General features: G+C 45.0%; 1 long non-coding RNA gene and 1 pseudogene across 1 annotated transcript; one reads left to right on the forward strand and one right to left on the reverse strand.

The window, feature by feature from the left end:
* Window positions 1-834: 834 nt before the first annotated feature.
* On the forward strand, window positions 835-4,286 carry LOC119280539 (annotated as a pseudogene).
* A 1,322-nt stretch (window positions 4,287-5,608) lies between these two features.
* LOC119280540 lies at window positions 5,609-8,264 on the reverse strand. Its single transcript, XR_005138105.1, has 3 exons — window positions 7,380-8,264; window positions 6,677-6,783; window positions 5,609-6,081 (listed from the first exon to the last, which is right to left on the reverse strand). It is a non-coding gene; the product is annotated as an uncharacterized LOC119280540 (long non-coding RNA).
* Between the last annotated feature and the right edge of the window lie 713 nt (window positions 8,265-8,977).

Consider the following 8,977-nt stretch of genomic DNA (forward strand, 5'->3'; position numbering starts at 1 on the left):
TCGGCAGGTGGCAGTTGCATGTGCCAGTTGCTCTAGTGCCTGCTAGCGCATCAATTGTCGTGGAAAAATGAATTCCACCTATGACTGTGACATCCCGCCATGTGAGATTTGGCCCAATCCTTTCGCATTAGCAGCAGTAAACATACGTAGCATAGGGTAAATGCACATCGTCATCAGTAGGAAAGAGGAAGATATGGTCCATGCTTTCGGTGCTGCTCGTATCGAAATGCTGAAAGAAATGTCTTAGAATGTTGAAACTGAAAGCAACCCAATTATTTTCTGTTTATTATTGTGATGGGGAGAAAGCAACGCAAATGAGTGGTTGGTTGCAAATGGACAAAGACAGGGCCTATGACGTAATCCACGGCATGTAGATGTAGAACGTACTACAAACTTAGTTTTACCAAACTTAGTATTACCATATGTGGGTTTATATTTTCTAACATACTACAAACTTTTGAATTGGGTCTTGCTAATACTCTCTCCGTTCCAAAATAAATGACCCAACTTTATACTAACTTTAGTACAAAGTTGGGTCATCTATTTTGGAACGGAGGGAGTACGTACTTATGTCATTATATATCAAACATAAGCTTGTGTGCATGTGCGTTTGCTGACCGGCATAGATTGACCGCAAGTCAAGGTCTTCGATGTGGAAAGCACAGAACCACTTGGAAAAGCTTTCCACTAATGCCGTTAGGGATCTCTCCACTAATCGACAAAAATATTACACCGAAAGCACCACTTGGAAGCTGGAGCCTATAAAAAATGACCCTTCTCACCATATTAAGATGGGTGAATGGATCGATAAGATATCAGCCCAAAGCTAAAGCATGCACTGACATCTCTGTCCCAAACATACATGGCCTCACTTGGATTTCCATCCATATCCATACCCATTCTCTTCTTGATCACCCTGCTGTCCACTGTACACACATCTTCTTCTCCTGGTCCAAGCAAGAGCAATGGTAGCGACACTGATCTTGCCGTCATGCTGGCTTTCAAAGCACAGCTCTCCGACCCTCTCAGCATCCTTTCCAGCAACTGGACTACTGGTACGAATTTTTGCCACTGGTTTGGTGTCACATGCAGTCGGCGCCGGCAGCGCGTCACTGCTTTGAAACTGCCAGGCTCCCCCCTCCATGGATCAATCACTCCTCACCTTGGTAACCTCTCTTTCCTCTCCTATCTCAATCTCAACAGTACAAATCTCACGGGATCCATCCCCGATGATTTAGGACGGCTTCATCGTCTTAAATACCTATATCTCGGATTCAATGGCCTATCAGGTAGCATCCCAACCACCATAGGAAACCTCACAAGGCTTCGTGTTCTTTCCCTATATTATAGCCATCTATCTGGTTCAATCCCGGTAGAACTTCAGAACCTGCAGAGTCTTGGCTACTTCAGTGTCTTCAGGAATTACCTGAGCGGCTCAATACCCACCTATCTATTTAATAATACCCCTCTGATAACTCACCTAGACATCGGTAACAACAGCCTGTCCGGACAAATACCATCTTGTATTGGCTCCTTACCAATGCTTGAGTTCCTTGACCTTCAAGTGAATCATTTCAGCGGCCTAGTACCTCCATCCATATTCAACCATTCTAGATTAACTCAAATCTGGCTTGGACTGAACCACAATTTAACTGGTCCAATCCCTAACAACGAAAGTTTTAGTCTACCAGCGTTGCAAGAGATTGGCCTGGATAGCAATAGATTCACCGGTGAGATTCCATCGGGGCTCTCCTCTTGTAACTACCTCCAAGGTATCTCCTTCAACCGGAATTCCTTCGAAGGTGTTGTGCCAACATGGCTGGGCAAGCTTTCTCATCTCAGTTTCCTTTCCTTGGGTAGGAATCACTTTGTTGGTCCAATTCCTGTTGCACTTAGCAACCTCACTCAGCTAGGTACACTAGCCATACCGGCCTGTAACCTGTCAGGAGCCATTCCAGAAGAGTTTGGACAATTGGACCAACTCACTGTGTTGGATGTCTCAGACAATCAACTAGTCGGACCCATTCCTGCATCTCTAGGTAACCTGTCTGAATTAGCATACTTGCTTTTAAACAAAAACATGTTCCTTGGATTGGTACCAGGAACAATTGGTAGTGCCAACTCTATGGTTCGTATTGATATTTCAGAGAACTGCCTAGAGGGGAATCTTAGCTTCTTATCCAGTTTTTCTAATTTTAGAAAGCTCCAGTTTATTCACATCTCTTCAAATAATTTCACCAGTGGCATCCCTAACTATGTGGGGAACCTGTCGAGCCAGCTGCTGATTTTCAGTGCATCTAAGAACAATTTTGTTGGTGAACTTCCGCCTATGATTTCAAACCTAACACGCCTTGAATGGCTAGATTTTTCAAAGAATCAGTTGGATAGTAAGATTCCAGAATCCATCATGATGATGGAGAATCTTCAGTGGCTTGACCTGGATGGAAATCACTTTTTTGGGTCCATCCCATCTCAAATTGCAATGCTCAAGAATATAGGACATTTGTTCCTCTATAACAATAAATTGTCTGGTCCAATACCAGAGGGGATTGGTAACCTGACCAAGTAGAATACCTAATACTGTCCGACAACCAGTTATCATCAATTATCCCATCAAGTTTATTTCATCCTGACAGTGTCCTCCAGCTAGATGTGTCTCAAAACTTCTTGACTGGCACATTACCCGTTGACATGGGCTATTTGAAGCAAATTTACAGCATGGACCTCTCTTCCAACCTCTTGGTTGGTAGAATCCCATATTCGATTGGACAGCTCCAAATGATAGCCTACTTGAACTTGTCACACAATTCATTTCATGATTCACTTCCAGAATCTTTCGGCAAGCTAACCAGCTTGGAAAGTTTGGACCTATCACATAACAATCTCTCTGGATCAATACCAAAGTACCTAGTCAATTTCACCATATTGGCTAGCTTGGACCTGTCTTTCAACAAGCTACATGGTCAAGTACCAGAAGGTGGTGTCTTTTCAAATATTAGTCAACAATCCTTGATGGGAAATTCTGGGCTTTGTGGCGCTTCACGTTTAGGACTTCCAATGTGCCCAAGTAACTCTCAAAGAACTATTAATGGCCACATGTTGAAAATTTTGCTCCCTGCTATCATCGTATCAATTGGACTTGTAGCTTTCAGCATATATGTAACAGTCAGAAAGAATATAAAGAAGCAGCAAGGGATGTCAACTTCTCCCGGTATGGTTGACATGCCCACCCATCACCTGGTCTCGTACCATGAGCTTGTTCAGGCAACTGATAATTTTAGTGAGAGCAACCTGCTAGGGTCTGGAAGTTTTGGAAAAGTTTTCAAGGGCCAGCTAAGCAATGGTTTGATTGTTGCAATCAAAGTTCTAGACATGCAGCTAGAACAAGCGATGAGAAGCTTTGATACAGAGTGTGGCGTACTACGGATGGCACGGCACCGCAATCTAATGAGGATACTCAATACCTGCTCCAACTTGGAATTTAGGGCATTGGTGCTTCAATACATGCCCAACGGCAGCTTAGAGATGCTCCTGCACAACTCTCAAGGTACAACACCATTGGGATTCAGTGAGAGACTAGGCATCATGCTTGATGTGTCGTTGGGAATGGAGTATCTGCACCACGAACACTACGAGGTGGTCTTGCACTGTGACTTGAAGCCTAGCAATGTGTTGTTCGATGAGGACATGACAGCACATGTGGCAGACTTTGGCATTGCAAGACTGTTACTAGGTGATGACAGCTCTACAATCACTGCGAGCATGCCTGGAACACTTGGCTACATGGCACCAGGTACTGTTACTATCTAGCAATTTTCTTGCTCAATCTACTTCCTATTGAACCACTGAGTAATTAAGTTAATCGGGCATGCCTTAATTTCAGAGTATGGGGCTCAGGGAAAAGCTTCACGAAAAAGTGATGTATTCAGCTTTGGAATCATGCTCTTTGAAGTCTTCACTAGAAAGAGACCCACCGATGCGTTTTTTGTCGGAGATATAAGCCTGAGGCAGTGGGTTGTTGAGGTGTTTCCTGCAGAACTTTTCCGTGTTGTGGATGATCAACTACTACAAGGGTCTTTTAGCTGCAGCACAGAAGGCTTTCTTGTGCCGATATTTGAGTTGGGTTTGGCCTGCACTAGCGACTCTCCTGACCAAAGGATGACAATGAGCGATGTGGTTGTGAAGCTGAAGAAGATCCAAGTGGCCTACAATAAATCAATAGCGGCCGCACGGAATGAAGCCAGTCATTGACCAACATTGCTTAGTTCGTCCTGTTATATATCAGAATAAAGGGCGAAAACAATGCAACCGAATTCAAGATGTCAAAAAGCTATGATGCAGCTGTTAAGATATGTCACATGAATAGACTAGAACCTTCTAGATCCTATCACCGTACATGGTTTGGTTGAGATAAACCTTAACCGTCTTCCATGTAATCCCTAGTATTCCCTATGTATCAAGTCCAATAACCTCTGGATGCAATTTCCTGCTTGTATGCTATTACGGGATAAGCACCGCAATATAAATACATTGTATGCGGCGTCCTGTGGGGCGTGAGACGCTTCCTGAAATCCTACATGGTAATAAAGCACAGGTTCTTCCTCTTCCATCTAGCGATCACTACCCCGATCTGCACCCACGGCCACCACATCAACTGCCGCCGGGGCTGCCCTCGGAGAAACTGACCAGAGGAAAATCACCTCATGTGGAAGGACTAGATCATGCCACTAACCGGCACTGACGCCGCGTCGTCAAAGACGGTGTCACAAACAAAAGAAGACGACGGGCCAGGTACCCAACCTCCTCTACGCTGCTCAGCTAACGCATGACCAGCAGGTGCTTTGCTAGCTGCTGACCCCCCTCTCCAAAGAGGTGATCATGCAAGCCATGCGCAAGGAGAGCGCCCCGGCGACCTGGACTGTGATCAAAACCATGTTTGCATCCTAAGCACGCTCTTCGATTACAAACTTGAGTCACCATCGCCAATACAAAAAAGGGTAGCATGTCCTTTAATAAGATTAGAACCCATGTGCGCTATTAAAAACAGTGAATATATGTCGCTTTTCCTAACCTCTTCACCAAGCGGTGTTTTTCTAATGGATGGAAAATGAGCTCACCAAATGGAGGGGTGGCCGAATAAGCTACAAACTCATTGTATGAGTGAGCTCATTTTTCCTGTGAAAACTAGCAATTTCACAGGCAAAAGTACGATGGGTCAAGTACCACGTCAGAAATACCAACTTTTTTTTGCGAGGAAGAAATACCAACTTTTAACACATAAAACCGTCCAGTTCCAGTCACTTTCAATCAAGCAGCAAATATCTGAGTAAATGATGGCGTGTATGAACCACTACACACAGCAGCAACCTCAGTTTCAGCTACATCAAGTTGGGTCGTGGAAAAGAAACGTAACAAAACAAACCGTCATAGAAACAATGAGCCAGGAGCGTTTACACATAGGAAACTAAAAACACCACCACAGTTTTAAAAATTGGGGTTCAGGAGTGAGAACTTACATAATTCATTTTAGACATGAGCGAGGTGATAGAGATGCTGGAAGATGAGCCGATGGCCTGCAAATGTCGTCTAAGACATTCTTCTGCGAGCAGGGGCATACCCATGTAGATGATTCCTACTATTTGTGATCTGTCGTCCCAGCTGATAGTAATTCAGAGGAAGGCAAATTATTGATCTGTGATGTTGTAACATGGAAATCGAACTTAAAAGAACCATCACAGAAACGACAAGCCAGGAACACTTACAAAATCCTAGACAGCAGCAACAACCTCAGTTTCAGGGTTCTAGTTCCTACAGAATCATTCATTTAAACCAGCTCAGAAACTCTCACCGTTACACAAAAGCACCAAGTACATGTGATACTTTGGGGCTGAAACTCTCCTGGGTCAAGAGAAGCGCGACCACTCCCTGGATTAGCTATTCAAAAGCATCTTGCTACATAGAACCTTGCTAGACTAAGGCACGATAAGTTTTTTTAGATAACATTATAACACTGCCACCACCACATTGATGCGATGTGACAAACTCGGTGACAACTAACAATTGCAGCGACCCTTTGTTCACCTGGAGAAAATAAATTTGTTAATCTGTTAGTAACTCGATACAGATGAATATACAATCTAATAGTAGTACCTATATAACCGTGTATGAATAACATGTGTGTACAAATTCAAGATCAGCTCAGCAACATAAAGAAGACCTATATCATATCCGCTCAAGAAAAAGAAGAGATGTATCACATTACTGGCTATATCGCCTAGGAACACCAATGACAACAAAATAAACCCTTCAGCCTTTTCACATGAATTTGTTGGGTGACAGAGTTGAATAATGTGACTGGTGTTTGTAATAACAAGCTGGGCTACTAATATATTGCTTTCAACTTATTAGATTCTGGAACAGCTACCAAGAGAAAACTCTGAGCATACAACATTTGAATCATCTGGATATCATTTATGGTTGAAAAGGAGTCACTTTTTACTTGGCAACACCACCATTTTTATTGTTTGTCTATGTTATTAGCAAGCGTGAACCACTATATAGCTGAATGGACAGTAGTTTGAGGGTGCATGCACCCACAGTGGCCGAAAAATATTTCTTCCAAAGAGAAAACAAACAATTCAAATCCCACAAAAGCATATTTAGAAGATCTTCTTACCTGGTGAACCGTTTCAGCACATTAGCACATCAAGGCAGATAGTCATCCTATGTATCGCCTGCCTCACAACATTTCAGCTCTATCATAACCACGAGCAATGGTTGTGCCTAGAAGCATAAGCATGAAAAGACAACAGTGAGTCTGTACATATATGAATCGAAAAATATAAGAAAAACAACTCACTTTTTTTATCTTTAAATAGCTGACTTCTCGTAACTATATATGTTGCTTGTTGCAGCAAATATTCTTGAAAGCAGTGTAATGTATACATAGCAACCTATAGCAACCTCAAATGAAGAATTTAGCTCTCTCCAAAAAATAAGAATTTAGTTTATAAGAAAGCGAGGCAGAGTCTAGAATTTATGTCATGTAAACGTATCCCTCCTCATGTGAATTTGACATTTGAATTTACATTATGACTAATTTCATTTGATATTTGACTTGCTACCTCACAAGGATGAAGGCAACTACTCCCTCCGTCCCATAATATAAGACATTTTTCAAGCTAAGATAACTTGCAAAAATGTCTTATATTGTGAGACGGGTTTGAGTATATTGGACGATAACATAAAGTAAGGGTGTATTAAATGAAACCATAAGGATATAAGTCCGTTAATCTAGCAAAGTTATTTGAGCATCCATGTACGGAACATAACAAGATTAGGTTACTCCTACTGTATGAGGAATAAGAACGAACAATCACCTGGCATATAGAAACTCTCGAAAGAATGATAGTATTCTTTTGTGGGGGGGTCACAAACTTTTCTAGATTGCATCAACTTCAATTGAACCATATAGACACCGTCGTCCATATATAAAAGTATTCCATCAGTATCCTCAGCATATCCCAGTATAAATAACTTTGCCTTCCTTCCTTCAATCTGAGCAGGTAACCCATGAATGTTATGCATTTCAATGGTCTGCCACAACAACCATTTGTTAACACTCTGAGAATTGACCTCCTTTTGCCACATTTGAATCGTATGGCCATTGTGAGACAATATGGCGAGACCAACAGCACCATCCACTGCCTGAATGATCTGATGGCTGCCATTGCGGTAGCAGACATCATTTGTAATGGGAGGCGCTCTCATCACAGCTAGGTTGTGCCCATCCAAATCAAACTTAAGTATGTAATCTCCACCTCTGCACAGCCAGTAAAGTGCATTACCAATAAGTGAACCATAACTCTCAGTATGATAAAACTTAGGTGGAGTCGGTGTTGAGATGAGGTCGCTCCATACACCGGTCTCTGAGGAGCAAACATGTGCAAAGGCGGGCTGTGGACCTTGAATGGGCTCGAGTGGCAGCTTCCGTGCACGTGGTCATGGTCAGCAGCAGCGCAGAGCACCGTCCCGGTGATGAAGCTGTCCGTTTTCAACTTGGGCGGAAAGGGCACATAGAGCACCGTCCCGGTGATGGGTGCAATGACAATAAGCACATTGCGCAGAAAGTTTATGACGAGGACGCGGCCGTGGCGGCACCCGAGCAGTCGGGCCGCCGACCCGGTGACACCGCAAATGCTGTGGAGTTGCAGCTGGAAGCGCCGACCAGGGATATGATTGGGAGGGTCCAGGACGGGTTTGAACACGATACCATCCACGCCTTCCACGAAGAAACCGAGGATTGGCAGCTTCCAGTGGTGCTGGCAGAAGCGGAGCCGGAAACTGGGGTCCGTGACGGCGCATCGCCACCGCTTGCAGACGGCGGAGGCGCGTGGAAGGGAGGAGGGCTCCGGCGGGAGACGGAGGAGGATCTCCCACAGGAGGTCGTCGTCTTCAAGCGGACTGCCGCGGCGGTGACTGCGGCGGGTCAGTCCGAATGTCTCCTCACCCGCGTGGACCTGGGGACGGAGGAGCGCGCTGCGGCGTGGAGCCACTCCGGCTACCTCCTCGCTCGCGTGGGCCTGGGGATGGAGGCGCGGGCTGCGGCGGCGGGCCACTCCGTCGCCGTCTTCACTGGCGTGGATGTGGGGATGGGGATGGAGGCGCGTGCTGCCGCGGAGGGCCACTCCTTGGCCCGCCTCAATCGCGTGGGTACGTGGATTTAGGCGCGTGCGCGTGCTACGGCGGCAGGCATCCTCGGCCGCGCTCATCTCGCCGGCGGCGGCGGCGGCAAGACCTAGCCTTTTTGTAGTGAGGCAGAGGAAGACGCCGCAGACGCAGAGTGGTCGGCTTCAGGATTCCATCGTGCCTAGTTGTAGCGTTGGTTGGGCCCCTAATCGACCGACCGGCCAGAATAGTAAAGTGGTATTGGGCCCCCATTCTATTCTTGTTGCCACCACGCCAAAGAATGCACTCA

This window comes from Triticum dicoccoides, chromosome 3B (assembly GCF_002162155.2).
Source record: "Triticum dicoccoides isolate Atlit2015 ecotype Zavitan chromosome 3B, WEW_v2.0, whole genome shotgun sequence".
In the NCBI taxonomy this organism is placed as follows: domain Eukaryota; kingdom Viridiplantae; phylum Streptophyta; class Magnoliopsida; order Poales; family Poaceae; genus Triticum; species Triticum dicoccoides.